General features: G+C 41.1%; 1 protein-coding gene and 1 long non-coding RNA gene across 6 annotated transcripts in view; one reads left to right on the forward strand and one right to left on the reverse strand.

Moving 5' to 3' along the window:
- Scaper (S-phase cyclin A-associated protein in the ER) overlaps nucleotides 1–1,625 on the reverse strand; it is a 341,699-nt gene extending 340,074 nt beyond the window's left edge. For all 4 annotated transcript variants that reach the window (XM_005393476.1, XM_005393474.1, XM_005393475.1 and 1 more), the window contains exon 1: nucleotides 1,570–1,625. The gene's annotated coding sequence lies outside the window, so the exon portion shown is untranslated. The remainder of the gene's footprint in view (nucleotides 1–1,569) is intronic.
- A 70-nt stretch (nucleotides 1,626–1,695) lies between these two features.
- Nucleotides 1,696–17,495, forward strand: LOC102018669. 2 transcript variants are annotated; one of them, XR_001235919.1, is made up of 3 exons: nucleotides 1,696–2,147; nucleotides 7,763–7,930; nucleotides 16,023–17,495. It is a non-coding gene; the product is annotated as an uncharacterized LOC102018669 (long non-coding RNA). The 2 variants fall into 2 exon arrangements; XR_262519.1 differs by having other exon boundaries at nucleotides 7,763–7,844.
- The last annotated feature ends 1,254 nt before the right edge of the window (nucleotides 17,496–18,749 follow it).

Genomic DNA, 18,749 nt, shown 5'->3' on the forward strand with positions numbered 1-18,749 from the left:
AAGAGGGCAGGGTCCTGAAGAATGGGACTAATGCCCCCTATGAAAGAGACCTTTCCTCCTTCTGCTATATGAGTATACAGATGGAAATTGCGGTCTGTGGACCAGAAAGCAGGTCATCGCCAAACCTGGAATCTGCTAGCATCTTCGTTTTGGACTTCCTGGTCTCCAAAATTGTGAGAAATCAATCTCTCTTGTTACTAAGCCACCAGCCTAGAGTATTTTATTATAGGAGGCCAAATGGCCTAAAGCACACAGAGAGTTTTTTAAAACAAGAAGAAAAAAAAAAAAAAAAAATGGCATTTGCTGAAATTGCTCTAAATGTTTACAGACACCTCAGTTATTGCTATCAATCAATTTATGAGGTGGAAATTATCCCTACATTACAGAACAGGAAACTCAAGGCCAGAAAAATTAATTTGCCAAAGGGCAACTGTGGTGAGACTGTGATTCCAGCTCAGATCAGTCTGCCTTTGAAGCCACCATATCATACTTTGTTCCACCAAGATAACTTTTCAAGTCATATTAAAAACTGATTCGATTTATATAGCTCAGTGGTAGAGTGCTTATATAGCATGCTGCAAGGTCCAAGGTTCAATCTCCAGCAACATACACACACACCCCCACCTCTTGGATTAAGTAATAAAAATATTAATTCTTTGGTGGGTATTATTCAAATCAGTTCAATATTCAATCTCTGTCAATACATTTTGAGTAAAAGACATACAAAAAAGAACAGAGCATCAAACTAGGCCAGAGTGGGGGGGTAGGCAACTAAACTCAACACTGCTTAGTCCCAGATCTCATGGGTGGGTGATGGGGAGCAAACCATAAACTCCCAGCTCCGCCTTGGATTGCTTAGAAGAAGTAATGTAGATGAAATAAATCTGTAAATTATAATGATATAAGGAATCTCTTTCCCTTCAGTGACATGCAGACGGGGAAGCGCTGTTTTCAGGACAGTAAGCTGACACAAATGAGAAGCCTGCACAGGCACAGGAAGCCGCCTGCCTGATCTCCAGCAGGCAGGCGCTTGACAGCGGCAGGTGCAGTGTGGAGCGCGCTTTCTGCCGCTTTCTCACAACCCCGAGCCGGTACCCGGATCCGGCCTCGCCCGGGGGCGCGAGTGGGAGACGAGCGGGGAAGAAGCGAAGAAAGATCTAGGAGGACGGGAACAGGGCAGGGCGCCTGCGACCCCAGGTGACAGGCCTGGGTGACACCCTGGCCAGACAGCAGCGTCTGCAAATCCGAGCGACCCTCCCTGCCCTGCCCAGAGTCCCGAGCCCACGACGGCGACCACCTGTCACTGAGGCACGGAGCAGGGATCCCGAGATCCCGGCAGCCCAGACACTGCACAAGCCGGGGACTCCCCGTCCCCGGCCTGCAGAGCACCCGCCCGGCCCGCACCGCGCCCCCGCTCGGCCTCCTCAGCCGCCCGGCTCCCCTCCCCCAGCGGCGCCCCCGTCCCGCTCCGCCCGCGCCCAGGTGAGAGGAGGTGCGCTGCGCCGCCATCTTGTCCCCGGCCCCGCCACACCCCCGCCGCCGCGTCCCAGGCCCCTCGCGGACACTCACCCCGCCGCCCTGCGCAGTACCGGCAGCTCCGAGCGTCCCGCCGGGAAAGGGGCGGGGCGGAGCGGGGCGGCTAGGAGGGCGGGGCTGGGTGGCCTGCGGCGCGCCACGTGACCCCGGCACGCTAGCAGCACTTGCACGCAGGCGCAGTCCTGTGCTCGCCGCCGGGGCACAGGGCAGAAAGTAGAGTCGCTGTTAGGGTTCTCCAACGGTGCTGACTGTGTGGGCTTCGCTTGCACCACCGCCTGGGCTGTTCTGTAAACCCCTTCGCCGGCTTGATCACCTCAGTCCGCCAGAGGTCCACCTGAAATCCGCCAGAAAAATCCGCCCACGAAGAGGGCGCTCAAGCCTCCTATGCCAGGTGCAGAAGGCGCCACACCTACGGCCACTCACCTACTTAAAAGGCGGCATAACACTGATCAGTTAGTGCGTGATTTTTAAATCACAGTTCCAAACTAGCGAGAGAAAAGCTGAAATCGTCATGCGAATATTTCTCACCACTTTCATCCACCTCTTTACCTGCATTTTCCCTCTTTACCATGGCAAGTGGAAAGTCACCGGAGGAGGTGAGGGGAAGGCAGGTGAGCTCTGCACATCTGTGCTTTTGTATCTGTCCCTTACCCTGTGAGCCCCATCACGCGCTCTTGCCCTGCTGTTTTGGTCTCTTGTTTAATTACACATCAATAAGAGTGGCAGCCAGAACCAGTGTGAGTGCTTTGAGTTTAGTGTGGCAGAAACATTTTGAAAGAATGCACAGTGACATACTGTCTGGGCAGGGCTGGCAGTTGATTCCCAGAGCTGATGGACTCAGAGTGTGTGAGCATGAGATGTGCAAGAAATTTCCCATCCCTGCATACATGCATGCTCTTAGCCACAGTGGACAAACTTGGTTATGTGATTTTATTATGGGCAGCTATATTAGGTAGAAATATTATAGGCAATCAGACAGGACTAGGCCCTCCAAGGAGTCAGTGCAGAAGATAAGAACACATTACAACTGTGGCTGGAGGTACATTCGTTGAAGGCCAGGCCTCAAGATAAAGATGGAATGACTAGACCTACACACCTTCCCAAGGGATAAACAATATACTATAATCAATATTACCTGGTCCAGTAAAGTATAGATAGACATCAGTCATCCAGGTGGGTGACCAAGACCTCCTGACTAATCTCTTCCAAGAAGATCCTTGTTCTTTCCATGTACACTTGCTACAAGATGTGCTTCCCCATTGGATCAACGTTACCTAAGCAGCTATACTTGTAAGCTTGTTGGTTGATCATAAATTCATCCCATGTTGTACCTTATAATTTTGCTCTATAAAATTTCCTGTGAGAAGTAGGCTCATTGGCAACCCACTCAGGTTCCCTCCTGTCTCTCTCAAGAACTGTTTCTCTCTGAATAAAATTTGCTACTCTTAGCCTCTGTTGTCCCTTACAATTCATTCTTCACTGTTGGGGAACACAAATTTGACATATCTGACATCTAGCAGGTTGGGAGTTACAATCTTTCCCTTATATCATTTGGAGGTCTTGTATCAGTTTCAGCCTTACATGGCAGATAGATCTTAAAGGATAAAGAAATATGTCAATAATTATTAATGTGGCCATACTAGCTCTGTCTGTATCAGGGAAATAGGGTTAGCCAGAGACTTTAAATGACCTGGTTATCTCATATATCAACACAAACTGGGTTTTGAGTGCACAGTGGTGTTTGTCCTTTTATGGTCTAGCCTTTTTGGTCCAGGCACTTTGGGAAAAACTAATACAGATTCAGATGTGCCTCCTTTAATGACCTGTTTAATGACTGTTTAAATTTACCTCCCTCTGCTCAGACATACTGCTCATCTTTTTTTGTACAGTTCTGTATATCTTGCTGATACAACTTCAGTGTCTTTTTTTACAATATATCTTGTTTATACAGTACTATAATTTTTGCTGATTGTACTGTATTGTACAGTACTGTAGTTTTATGTTGTTATACATTACAGTACTGCATGTAGAGTTATGCAAACAAAAGCAAAGTCATCAAGTTGGAGTTTCCTTTGACTATTTCTTTGTTCTGAATATTGTAATGTGCCTACTGTATAATTCCTCCATTAGTACCAATTCTTTAATAACCTGGTCCCAGGAACTGAACTCAATCATTAAGTGAGGAGTGTCTGTACTACAACTGGAGCTATGGGACCCTCCCCTCCACTCACCAGAGTTTGGGCAATACCCCGGGTCCAAACCCCACCATCTTTGTCCTAAGGAGACAGAAATAAGAATAACAAAGACCCTCTGGAAATTCCTAAACTTCCAGGTCAGGAGGCATGTGTGCTAGACCAGCTGTGCATGGAGCCCTCATGCCATTTTATTTGTTTTCTTTCCATTCATACCATTTTTCTTTTCCAGTTCCCCTGACCTAATCTCAAGGAGTTCCGCTTTACCAGACAGTGCCCTGGGGCTGGACAGGGCCAGAGCCAACTCAGAGGTCACTTCGTAAGGTTCCCACAAACTAATTCTTACTCTTCCTACCCACAGACCCATCATAGGGAATGCCTCATCCATACTACCTTACTCTCTGCCTGAATGCCTTCTCAGTCAGTTATTGGGATAAATTTGACTCCCCCCCAGTGGGCTACCTCCTTACCCCCAGGGTATAAAGACAACCTCCTACACCCACCCCATACTTGGTCTGGGTCTGTGTAACTTAATTAAGGCCCAAATTCAGAAAACTTAACATCTAAATCTCTCACCATTCTATCCCCTCAAGAAATGGCAGATGTGGATGGTACTTGACTGAGTTTAGATCCCTTTTTTAGTCATGGATATTTAGCAATGCAAAGAGAAATTGGGTAAGTTTTCTGTGGACCCTGAAAAGTGCTGACTGTTTCCATACCCTAGCAATGGCTTTTGAACTGACCTGGTGAGATGTCCAGCTCATCCTAGTTTCTTGCTGCACAGCAACAGAAACAAGACAGGCCAGTGATGAGCTGTGCCCAGTGATAAACAGCTAACTATACATTATTTGTGCCCCTAGAAGTGCCTGGGTGATATTATAACACTGGGAGTAGAGAAACCAAAGGAAGATTATCTCTCCAGGCTGTCTTAGTGGATATGCACAAAGGCATGCCCAAGCCTTTAAGTTATGATAAAGTTAGGACTGTCAATCAGGGCTAGAATGAAAATCCTGCAGCTTTCCAGCACCAGTTTAAAAGCACTCTGTAAATACACTGATTTAAGGCTGGTAACTAGAGAAGACCAAATTGTCCTGGGACAGTATTTTATTAGCCAGTCAGTTCCATATATTAGGAGGAAACTCCAAAAACTCCAAGGCCCATAAATTGCGATAAGTCATTTGGTCGATGTGGCTTATATGGCCTTTAGCAATCGTGATAAAGAAGAGGACAAATGGGAGTTGAATACAGAGAAAAGCCAGGCTGTAGCCATACTGGCCCTAATGGATAAGGCTCATGATAAAGTCTGTACCACTAAGGAGAACCAAGATCATGCAAAGGGTGATGGAGGCAAGTCTGAGTGCTTCAAGTGCAAGTGACCAGAGCACTGGGCAAAGGAGTGCCCTCAAAAGCTGCCAAGTCCTCCTGAGCCTGTCTGAACATGGATGAAGGGAATGGAGAAGGGAGCCCTCACTGGAGAAGGGAGCTCATTCCCAGAAGGGGATGAGCTCATCTACCATCATGGTGGCCAGAGAAGAATGCCCAGATACTGAATGACAGTGCCCAAGGTGGCCTGTGTGTCCCTAGCTTTGGGTAACTGTGGATATAACAGACAAACAGATTCATTCCTTTTCCCTACTGGGGCATTTTACTCAGTTCTACCCCCTTACTGGAGTGAGTTATCCTCAGTTGTTGTGGCCCTTGAAGGAGTTAGCTGATCAGTTTCCTTTACCTCCCTCTGAACTGCTGATTGGGACATTTTCTTTTCCAAGCTGCCTTCGTGGTACAGTAGTACCAAAGTTCTCCATACCAGTAACTGGAAGAGATATACTGTTCCTGCTCAGGGGCACTTTGTCATTCAGTCCTCTGACAACACATTTTCTAGTTGCCAGCCTGGCTTCATTGGACCCAGTTTCTCTTCTAAAATAACACTGGCTTTTAGTAAAGACAGAGTCTCTGACTTAAGATTGATATAATCTGAGCTACTCATCATTCTGTGACAAACTGTTATAGAATTGGGCATGCATACCCATCACCAATTAAAAGTGGTATATAAAGCAGGCTTGAGCAGGTCAGGAGGACACAGGTAAGTTGCATGGGCTGGTAGCTCAGACTCTAGTGCTTCATGAAAAATTATCTGTCACCACTTGCTGGAGAAAAAGAAACTTAGACCTGGTTTAAAGATGAGTTGACACAATACTTGGGCATCAGTTGAAATTGGATTGCTATGATCCTACCATTCAACTTGAAAGTAGCTTGGAAAGAAATGGTGAAAGGTAATCTTCCTGGTGGGGGAAACTGTGGACCATACATCTGGATGTCCACTTTATTTGGAAGGAAACATGAGCTAGGTCCAGATCTATTCTGGCTCCTAAGTAGTGACTAATGGCTTTGCCTGTTGTTCAGAGACTTGCAAAGAACAATATTGGAATATTGATAAAAAGGAAACAAGGAAAAATTATATGGGTAGACATCTCAAACATGATGAATATCATGAGGATTTTTGTGCTCCATGTGAATGCTTACCAAGGAGCTTCCAGAGAATAATCAGCTGGACAAGAAGATTCATTCTGTAGACACTGGTGAGCTTTATTAAGTGATATCAGTCTCTGTGCAGTGGACCTATGCTTTACTAGCTGCGGCCAGGATGAGGTTATCCATTGGATTGATAGACTTTCTTCTATGAGACAGAAAGCCAGCCTGCCAACAGTAGGAGCTAACATGGTGTCCCTGATTTAGCACCGTTCCTCAAGACACTGGGGACATATTGGTTATGTTAGATTTCTTTCATCAGGGAGAGACAGAGATTATCCTCAATAGAATAAACGCATTTTTGCTTTCAATATCCAAAATTGTTTGACAGTGTCACCAACGGTGGATCTATTTCATGTCATAATCCTATGATTGATTATCATTTTATGATATACATGATTGCTTCTCATCAAGAATCCCTTTTCAAAGCACAGGAACAAGGGGCTGGGGATTTAGCTCAGAGGCACAGCACCTGCCTGGCAAGTGCGAGGTCATGAGTTCGATTGCCGGTACCAAAAAACAAACAAACAAAAGCACAGGAACAAGCTCATGCTCTTAGAATTTAATCTTATTACATACCCCATCATCTAAGAACAAGTGACTTGGTAGACTGGTACAGTGGCAGACTGAAGCCATAACTGGCACAGCACTGGTGAAACATGTCCAGCAAGATCAAGTGCAGTCCTATAGGCTCCCGTAGATGCTTGGAACCAGTGACCAACAGGTGGTGCTGTTCCTCTACAACCAAAATACCCAGGTTCTGGAAAATATCAAACCTAATGACCCACTGACAAAATTTAGTTTCCTTTCTCCACAACTTTAGACTCTCTTGGTTTAAATGTTTGTTCCTGGTTTATTTATTGTTCTTGTCCAGAAAAAGAGTCTTGGGGGAAGGTAGCTTATCTGGGAGGTAATTCCAGTCAGCATAAACAGGAGAAAGAGAAAAATGAATTGGACATGAGGTAATGAGGGGCAGATGACCACTGTGGGCAACTGAAGGTCAACTTCAGCAAAAACTCTTGGAGAAACTGTAAAACAAGTGTTAGAATTGTCCTTTTGGGAAATGAGAAAGCAAGACATGTGCCCACCAACTACCATTCATAGTATATTAGCTTCTTGATATTTTTGTGTTGTGTTTTCCTTTGTCAGAGCAGTAGAGAAAGGGAACCACTATATACTACAGCTTCAGGCAAACTCAGGTAGACTGAAGGGACGTGGGGAGAGGCAGTTACCTCATAGACTATAGTTCCCAAGAGAAATATGCTTTTATCATCCAGGAAATAATGATTTTCCCATTGAATGAGAAGTTGGAACTGCTGCCTGACTATTTTTGGGTCTTCATGTCATTAAACCAACATGCAGAGGAGAAGCTACAATAGTGGATGGAGTGGTCAGTTCCAGTTAAAAGGGAAACTTGGGTTGAAGTCCCCAATGAGGACTTAGAAGACCGTAGCAAAAAACTAGGAAATTACTGAAGAACCATTTTGTTTTTCCATCTTCAACAGAAAATGTGAAAAGAGGAACTCAATAAAGACAAGACTCAATAAAAGCAAGACCGCCAAGAGTAGCGATCCTTTATGAACAAAGGTTTGTGTCACTATAAAGATAAAGGTCCACAACTAGCCAAAGACTAAAACAGTGGGAATGTGGAAATAGAAGTGACAGAGGGAAGTGTAAGTATCAACTTTGTGCTTATGATTGGTTTAAAGAAATGACTGCGATTGGTATGCATTTTTATTTTACATTAATATTAACCAGGTTTTCCCCCTTCTGTACTATTTTATACAAAGTACACCAATGGTATTTTACTTAACCAGTTAGTTCACATGTCACTAAAACTTGAGAATCCATAGTTTGATGGAGAAGACTATGTATTCCCTAGACCACTGAAACCTTAAGATTGTAATAGTAACTAATCTCACCCATGTTAGGGACACCACAGGACCATCTTCATTTGTGTAATGTATAGTCATATGCTGTTAGAAGCACAGAGTTGTTGTAATATAGGAGGTAAATATCTTGGATACAGAAGGTATGGACCATGATACTTACTTGCCTACTTGTTCTTGAATCCATTCTCTGATTTTCCACTGGATTATTCCTGTGAAGAAGTACATTTCCCAAGATCCCTGGATATAGAGAGCTCTCCCTAGGCTATAGAGAGCACTTCGCAGTCCTCTGCAATATGCAGAGAGAAGGATATGCAGAAAGAGTAAACTGCATGACACAACTGAGGTAGCATCTAATGTTTTGGGGTCCATGCTTCAGCTCTCATGTATATTCTTTTATGCCCTGAGAAGTCACAGCCTCTTATCTCAAGGCTCAATCCTAGCCGACAGTGTGGAAGTGGAGCATGGCTAGTAGTAAACATTTCAGAATATTATAGCTACTAAAATATGCTCCGTCTGCCCTTTGCCCTTTTAATTTCACAACCTGCACTATCCAATACAGTAGCCACCAGCACATGTGTCTATAAACCGATTGAAATATTAATTTAAATTAATATTTATACTAAGTGTAAATTACACAACAGATTTCAAAGACTATGAAAAAGGTACAATATAATAATAGTTTTTATATTGAGTGCACATAGATGATTTTGAGGCATACTGTGCTAAATAAATTTTATACGGATAAAATTAATTTTACATGTTTCTTTTTACTTTTTTAAGGTGGCTACTGGAAAAATTAAGAATTATACATGGCAGCTGGGCATGGTAGCACATGCCTATAGTCCCAGTACATGCCTGTAATCCCCAAACTCAGAAGACTGACGCAAGAATGTAGCCACAAGTTCGAGGCCAACCTGGGCTACATAGTGAATTCAAGGCCAGGCTAAATTACATAGAGACACCCTGTCCCCAAAAAACAAGTTCATCATCCACACCCAGAACTATCCTAAACCACTCAGTGGACTAATCCAATACCTCACACGCATATTTTAGTATCACACAGTCATGATCCAGTCATTCCCAAAGCCCCACCTATGAGCACATAAGGCTTTGAGGGGACATCTAGATATAAGCCATAACAACCAGAGTGCTAACTTCATCATTAATCAAGTGGGTGTGTATGTGTGGGTTTGTTTCTGGACACTTCTGTTTTGATACTACACTGTTTTAATTATGTAGCTTTGTAACAACTACAAAATCCAGTTTTGTAAAGCCTCCCATATTTTTCTTCTTATTAAAGGTTGATTTGACCTTTGGGTTTTTGCCCTTATTTCATATGAATTTTAGAGTCAGTGTCTGGAGCTTTAGGAAAGATTATATTGACCATATAGGTCAAATTGGGAAAAATTCACATCCTTAAGTTATTGAATCTTCCAATCCTTGAATGTAGTATATCCTTTGGGTTTTAAAAATATTTTCTTTCATTTCTCTTTTAGAATATAACAGGAGAATATCCTCATAGTATGGTAGGCAAAATCCCTTAGAACACTAAATCTCAAAATTATCTAAAATTTTCTGTGCAGAGAACTTGCACATCTTTTATTACACTTCATTCTAGGTGTTTGATGTTTTAAAGACTATTACATAGAGCATTGTCTTTAAATTTTACTTTCTAGCTGGATATAGATATTAAATTGATCAATCTTGTTCATAATATTTAATAGATATTAAATTGATCAAGCTTGTATGTAGTAGTATTACTAAAATTACTTATTTTATTATAATAGATTAAAAATTCTTTTTGATTTCCTGCATACAAAATAATGGTATTTGCAAATGTTTACAGTGTATTTTTTTTCTTTGCAGTACTTATACTTTTCATTTCCCTTTGTCTTCTTGCACTAGCTAGGACTTTTAGTGCAATATTGAATAGAAGTGAAAGCAGTAAACATCTTTATATTTTTACTAGTCCTAGTGGGGAAGCACTCAATATTTTACCTTTAGGTGTAATGGCTTTGTAGATAGTTTTCTCAGGCTAAGAAGGCACTGAATGAAAACAACTGCCAACCTACAATTTAATACCAAGTGAAAGCATGCTTTGAAATTAAATTGAGATTAAGACATTTCAGGCAAACACAAGCAGGGAAAATTAATCTGCAGCCAACCTACTCTAAAGGAAATATTGAATAGAGTTCTTTAGGTGTGAGATTCTAGCTGGATGCACAGAGCTGCAGGTTAAAAATGAAAAGCAATGACAGGATATATATGTGGGAAATTCTAAATGAATATTGATTGTATAAAATAGTAATAACTATGTTGTGGGGTTTAATACTCTTTGTAGAAGTAGTTGAAATATATGAAAACAATAGTGTAAAAATATATAATAGGTAGTAAATAAAGGGTTTAGGGTTTTTGCATTGCTCAGAAAATGGTATTCTATGTCCTAATTTATATGAGAGAAATTTTCACAGATGCAAAGTGCCTGCTACAATTTCTTGAATGACACTAAGCATAGCTAACAAGCTATAGAAGACAAGGTAGAATAATAAAAAGAAAATGAATTAAAATAAGGCAAGAAAAGAGAAAAAGTGGAACATAAAAGAGGTTGGACAAGTAGGAAATAAGTAGTAACGATGGACTTTTAATTTGTCAATGACTATGCTGCATACGAATGGAATAAATATTCCAGTTAAAAGGCAAAGATGTTAAGGCTAAACTGAAAAATCTATGCTATTTTCAACAAATATAAAATACAGTGAGACTTAAATTAATAGCAAAAGATACACTTGTAAACAGTAATCAAAAGAATCTTGAAGATAATTATGCTAGTATTACATAAAGTAGTCTTTATCACAAAAAAATACTACTAAAGATAGAGAAGTAGGGGAGGCAGGGATCAGGAAAGATTGATAATAAATTACAGTTAGGAGCAGAAGCTTTATTGGTATTGCACAGTAGCCTGACTACAGATAACAATAATGTACTGCACATTGCAGAAAGGATGTTGAAAAGTTTTCACTACAAAGAAAATGATAAATATTTGAAGATATAGATATGTTTAATCTGATTTAAATATTGTGTAGTGTATACATATATGGAACATGACATGCTACTCCATTAATAAGTACAACTTTATACTTTTGTGTATCAGTTAAAAAAGGTTAGAGAAAAAACTTCATAATGATACATCATTCCACTAGGAAGATATAACAATCATAAACATATAAGTCCTTAATAATATAGCTTCAGCTGGGTGTTTTGGTACACACATATAATCCAGCACTCTGGGAATCAAACGTACAGGATTGTACATTTGAACCCAGCCTGGGCAATTTAGCAACTTAGTGAAACCTTGTCTCAAAATAAAACAAAAACAGAGCCTCTAAATATATAACAAAATTTAATAAAACTTGAAGAACATAAATATGCAAATTTAGTGGAAAATCATGAAACATATCACTCAGTTACTTATAGATACCAAGCAGACAAAATATCAGTATAGACATCAAAGATCCACACTACACAATTAATGAACATTACTGATTGACTTGTACAGAAAATATATATAGGAAATTGTAATCAACAGCCTCAGAATATAGAACCCCCTCATCCCTACCCCCTGTGCACATGGGTGAGAACTCTTTCAAAGGAGATTTGGGGGGCTGGGGGTTTAGCTCAGTGGCACTGTGCCTGCCTGGCAAATGCAAGGTCGTGAGTTCGATTCCCGGTACTGGAAAAAACAACAAACAAAAAAAAAAAACAACAAAGGAGATTTGGAGAGTAGAAGTCTGAGGTCTAGCCACTCTAGCAGGATAAACAACAGATACAAAATGTCAGTTTCCATACCCTCTGTACATTCATGTTCTAATTCTACTCTCCTATTAAATGAGGGCCTAGTAAGAGTTTAACAAGGGTACATGGGATACCTTTCACTTCAGATATTATGAGTAAGCTTTTAGAAGCCAGAAGTCATATTTTGGAGAGCACTCAAAGGTCCATCTTGTTATACTCAATTCCAAAATAGATTGCATGTCCCCAGAGGTCAGATGGAGCCAGTTAAAGCAGGACCTGTGTATATTTCCTATATATATTTTCTGTACAAGTCAATCAGTAATGTTCATTAATTGTGTAGTGTGGATCTTTGATGTCTATACTGATATTTTGTCTGCTTGGAACTTATGTAGGAGGTAGAGATACAATCAGGGAGCTAAAAGACAAAAGTGAATTGCTAGAAAGAACTTCTGAGATAAAGTGTGGATATTTGCTGAGCATTGTTAGGGGGCTCCTAGGCCTTCTAGGTCTTTCTGGACTGTGTTCCTTTTCTTTTCTTTTTTTTTTTTTTTTTTTGAGTTATTTCATTGATAGTAGAAGCTTCTGCTCTATTCTATTTTTACATAAAGAATATTTGGCCATTGTGTCTTAAATGTTTTTATGCCCTTCAAATTCATACTGAAACTTACTCTCTGATGTAAGGGAGTATTAGAGTCTTGGTCTGTTGGCGGTGACTGGATCCTGAGGCTCTGCAGGGGATTAGATCCATTTACAAAACAGCTAACCAAGGGAGTCACACCTTTTGCCCTTCCTTTCCTCCCAACATGTGGCAACACAGCATCCTTCCCATTTGGAGGATGTAGCAACCAGGTGCCAACTGAAAGCAGAGAACAATCCTTACTGGATACCAATGCTGCTGGCACCTTGACCTTGGAATTCTGTCTCCAGGACTATGAAAATACATTTCCATTCTTTACATATCATCCAGTCCTGGGTATTTTGTTATAACTTCACCGGTGGACTAGGATGCTGCCATAAAGGTATATACTGGGTATGGTTAAAATGTATGATGAATTTTTAAATTTTTTTTATTTTTTCAAAGACACATTGCCATTAATCCCCCTCACTTTAGACACACTTATCCCATCATTCTTACCACTTTCTGAAACAATTCTGAAAGGCTTTTTTTGTGAGTGTCTTTGCAAGGTGTGATTAAAAAAAAAAAAAAAAAAACATTGAATGCTGCTGCTGAGTGCTATTCAATAGAAATAGAGGCTTGTAAAAACATGACAATGTGTCCTTATTCACCTTATTCACCAGACATGATACCTGTGACTTCTGGCTCTTCCTCAAAATCAAAGTGATCATGAAAGGTAAATGTTTTGAATTGGTTCCAGACATTAGGGCAGCTGTAACAGTGCAGCTAGTGAAACACATGCAAGAGAATTTCCAGAACTCCTTCAGAAAGTGGCAAGAATGATGGGATGAGTTTGTTTTAAGCAAGAAGGAGTATTCTGAGGGGGGAAAGGCAATGTGTCTTTTACTGTAATAATGTTTTAGAATTTAAATATTCACTGTAGTTTTTGATCATACAATGTATACTCTGTACAGGAAAAACTCTGGGAAGTTATACATTATAACTCTTCATAGCAGTTATTCTTGAGAATGAAATTTGTGGATTTTTTCTTTTTGCTTATTTGTATATACTGATTTTCTTTTAAAAAATAGGCAGGCATGATTTGTGTAACTCCTTTTGTTTCTGCACGACATGATAATATAAATCTTTTATTTTTAAATAGAAATCAACCTCAAAAGGCCTGAGTCTAATCCCTAATCAAAACAAAACAAAACAAAACAAAAGCAAAACCAATCACACCATCTTGTGATGGAGTTGCACACAGAACTTCTGTGTTTTCTCATTTGTCATCAGATGATCACGGAAGGCTAGAATACATGGTGTGACCATAAAGCAATGTCTGAGTTTCCTTCCTACAAACATTTCAGAACTTATAAACTTGGGAATGTTGCCTTTCAAAGTCATTCCACTCCTATCAGTTTTGGGTTTCCTCTCATATAACTGTCTTCAGAGCTGAACTGGTAATGTCAAAAGTAAATCAATTCATTATAGTTCATAGGAAGCTCTTTTTTAAACCACAGCCTACTCCTCTGTCTGTTCTACCTGTCATTGCTATCTTTAGCTAAATTCCATCTCCTCCTTTCTGTCTTTTATTTTTACTGCTAATATGTTTGGTTAAGACTTCAAGAGCTAATATTGAAACCCTGAAGAAAACCTGTGGAAAAGAGTTCTGAGGTTTAATAAAGACTGAGGCTTGGGGAGGAGTCCAGGGAAGGGGCTGAACAGCTTGAATGTGAGGACCAAAGGTAAAGTGACCCTTCAGTTTACTGCCACACTCTGGGATACCTTCGAGTGCCTAAGAATTAGTAATCATGACAGGTCATCCAGGAAGTGTAGATACCTTGTTATATGTCCAGGGAGCAAGTCAGGGGTCTGACTAATATCTGTGCACTTGGGCTGCCTTTAGAGCAACAGATAAACCCATATAACTGGCCAAGGGCCATAAATGTGAATTGCTGGAAGTAGAGGATAGCTTCCATTTGAGGATAGAACTAGGCAAGTGCCACTATCTACACCCCCAAGCCCAGATCCATGTTTACCTTAGGGAAAATTAGTAACATTGAATTTATTAGGAGTATTTGTAATAAGTTATTGGGAATTATATAACTACTTACACTCTTTTGTAGAGTGCTTAGAACTACTGTCTAGGAATCATAACATTCCCACCCACCTACATATTAACTGGCATCCTCTAAACACCACCCTAACCCTGGAATTCTCACATCTCCTTCTCCCCTCAAAAGACTGACAAAAGATTAAACAGCCCACAAAGTCCCCCTAATTGCTTGATCATTCAGCCTAAGTTGTCCACCCATTCACTGCCCTGCCTCTGTTCCTTTGTCTGATGTTTCCCATCTTTGCAAAGCTACAAATGCATTGAGTTGTTTATTGTGCCAAATCCCTTTCATTCTGGTGGAAAAGGCCTGTAACACAAGTGTTCACACCATATATTAAGTATTGCTGTGTTTTTGAAACCATTGTTCCTTGTAAAATACATTTACCAAACTCAAAAAGTAATGCCTCTACAAATTCCTTCTTTGAATAGTTTTAAAGCTAAGCCAAGTACCAATAGTACATACTCCTAAAGGAATGCCAACATAGCTGAATCTGTAGAAAAAATTACTGAACTCTTATCAATAAAGACACTGGGAGAAATAACACAGTTCCTGTTCTCAAGGCTCCTAGAATCTTGCAGCGAAGCCAACAAGCAGTCCTAGCAAACAGCAAAGCCATGGCAGGGCACACACAGAGTATATGATGGAACAGAGAGACCTAAGCCATCAGCAGTGTCAAGTGCCAGGGAGTTAGAGAAGGACTCCACCAGGAAATACTTGTGCTAAGTATGATTTCCTAGGAACAAAGAAAAACATCTGAGCCCCTCTTTGCTAAGTCTACCTTACAAAGAGTATTTAATATACTAATCACACCAAAATTATCGGATAGGCTTTTACTATTCCATTTTTACACTTTTTTTTTTAAATCAGCCATTTGTGCAAGGTTTGTAGTGGTAAGTTACAGAGATCAAGGATTCAAGGCCTATACTTCTAATTCCAGATTTGCCTGGGTTCTTTCCACGGCACCATGCTCCTTCCCACCAAGCAGGACACACTCCTAATAGCTTTCAGTGTTGTCTGAGCCAACTATCTAGAGTTCATGAGCAGAAAAGCTTACATAAGATGAAACAGTTAAAATCATAGCTACTTTTAGCATAAGGGCCTGGGGAGTAGAAGGGACCCTGGGATGCTGGGCAGGTTCAGAGATGTATATACACACCCCAAGATTCACTGAATTGTATGCAAAAGATTTATGCACTTTATAGTATGTAAATTAAACTTCAGCCCAAACCAAATTTGTCAGCAGCATAAGCACCTGCCTGGCAAGCCCAAAGTCCTGAGTTCGATTCCTGATACCAAAAAAATAAAACAGAACAAAACAAAAAACCAAATTTGTCATGTGTTTTTATAGGTCAAGAAAACTGATCTCTGGATTCTCATGCTGCTTTTTGGGCATTTACTTATTTGAGATGCATGTTTTCCTCTGAAAAGAATAGATCAATCACAGGTAATGACAATGGCTTGGTCTTTTCTCTCTTGAACAAGGTGATTACTATACTCTGCTTCCAAACCATCCTCACTAAAATCATTGTAGGTTTAAGAGGTAAAGAGTTGCTTAGAAACTTCAGGAGCCCTCAACTTTTTGAAATGTTCCTTTTGAAACTTTGATGAAATCAAAGCCATACAGCTTCTGCCCAGAAATGTTGATAGGGAAAAACTATTGCATAGGATTTGGCATGAACACACCACTGAACCTCCTGCAGAGACAAACTAGTAGTCCAAAGATCTAAATCAAGATCTCCTGAGCTAAACCAATGCTCTGCCTACAGATGAAAAAAAAACAGGTCCAGAGAGGAAAAACAGCCCATTGAGAGATAAAGGAATACAGAACCCAGGCTTCCTGCTCATTAGACTTTTATGCTGTCCCCATTGCCTCTTTGGATACCATAAGATTCCCTTTGCCCCCAGCCTCCATCTATGGAGCCCTGGAGTTTAGAATATCTTCTATAATTCTCTGTATCTTACCACTGTTGGACTCACAGCAGAAGCTAGCCCAAGTTTAGCTCTTATCTAACACAGAGCAGCATAATCCTGTTGTTCCAGCTACTCAGGAGACTGAGGCAGGAGGATCACATGAGCTCATGAGTTCCACACCAGCCTAGGCAACACAGTGAGCCCCTGTGTTACCATCAATTGTGGTATATCAACTCAACTGGGTAGGAAACACCTAGCAAATTAGTGGAGCACAGTTCTGGGTGTGTCTATGGATAGCTGACATATAGGCCACAGATTGAGGGGGGAAGACCAAATCTGAATGTGGGTGGCACCAAACAATAGGTTTGTAGCCTGGATGGAAAAGGGGGGTGGGGAGAAAGAAGTACAATCTTATTGAAGAGCTTCAGTCCTCTTGAGTAGGTGTGGCCTATGCTGCTATCGCCTTTGGACCTGGGTCTCCAGGTCTCCGGTGTCTTCAGCCTCCAATGCATCCACAACCCTCCAGGGAGCTTCCAGACCTTGAACTGGTGCTGCATCCTTGATCCCTCTTGTTCTGCGGCTTCTGGCTTCATGGTTCAGCAGCTCCTGAATCCTCTGGCTCTCCAGCATGCAGATGACCATTGTAAGCTCGCACCTCTGACCCTGTGAGCTACCTAATACATCCTCTTGCATAATTCTACATCTATTTTCTATGGACTCTGCTCCTCTACAGAACCCTAACTAATATACCCTGTCACAGAAAACAAGCTAGGAAATTTAGTGGGGAACAATAGGTACAAAGTTGAGTTCCTTATATTAAAGGAGGAATTTATCTTTTTTTAAAAGACTATATCAAAACCCAGAACTAAAGTTTAAATTAAAATGACCCAGTGATGCAGGCTTTCCTTTCTGTTCAGTTTCATTCCTGTTTCATGAAATCGGCTCCGAAATATTGCCTGTATTTACACTCTGAGATCTACCATTGTGTTCTACACTGATATTTGTAATATTGGGTTTATAGGACTGAATACACTTTGTTCTGCAAAGCTTTTAATGGTCTCTGACCAACACAATACAATTCCAACCAGACCCAGGGCATTTGTGCAATTTGTGCCCACTCAGTTTTTCAGTTTAGAAAAGGATTCTTGCTTCCAATCCAGAAGCTGTGAGAAGTGAAAGAGGACCCAGAAAGCCTTTTCTTGTGTGTGAAAAGATCTAACCCTAAGTGGAACAATCCGTAAACAAAAAGATTCAAGCTGCTGCCTACAAATTTCTCTGGGCTTCTGTGCTCCAGGGGAGGTGGAGAAATTACATAGATCTGTAATGGGCACTTTCTATCTGTAAAGGTTTCACTAGTCACTTGCTAAGTTATCCTTCCAGGTAACCATGTGCTTACTTGTCTACCCACATGAATGAAAGCTTCATTTATTAAACACTTGACCATATGTGTCAGCTACGTTTGAAATGTATTTACTTTAATCTTCACAGCTCTTTAAGATGGTCTTCTTACTATGCCCATTTTATTATTTTTTCCACACTGACGATTGAACCTAGGACCTTCACATTGAACTACACCCTCACCCTATTTTTAATTTTTAAATTTTGAGACAGGGTCTCACTAAATCACTAAATTGCACACGCTGGATTTGAACTTGTGATCCCTTTGCCTCAGCCTCCCGGAATGCTGGGATTACAACCTGCCCAATTACTGTGTCCATTTTATACATGAGCAAATCGGTTTTCAGGGGCAGAGTAATTTGGTCAAGGTCATGTAACTTGTAACTCGAGAAACGGATCATCAGATACTCGGTTTCCTGGGTTTTTATTTACTGCTGCAGTAAAATAAATAAGCAGAGATACAGTGAACACTGGAAAGTGGGATACTCTTGGGGTCAAGCCAAGATTTTTAGACATACACGGTATTGTGCTGTTTCCACCAAAATCTCCAGCCTCTCTTATTCAGAAAGTCAGGAGGGACGCACGCAGTCGTGGAGCTTCACTAAGAAAAAGCAAGACAGGGGTCTGAGAGGGAAAAGGCACCCGGAGTTCCCTCTCTGCGCCCCGCCCACCTCCCCGGCCCCTCCGGGCTGCCATGCTCCACCCCTTCGGGCAGGCCCGCCCCCAGCCTCGGGTGGCCCAATCAGAGGCGCTGAATGGCGCTCCT

Source organism: Chinchilla lanigera, unplaced genomic scaffold (genome assembly GCF_000276665.1).
Source record: "Chinchilla lanigera isolate Chin_1 unplaced genomic scaffold, ChiLan1.0 scaffold00049, whole genome shotgun sequence".
Taxonomy (NCBI): domain Eukaryota; kingdom Metazoa; phylum Chordata; class Mammalia; order Rodentia; family Chinchillidae; genus Chinchilla; species Chinchilla lanigera.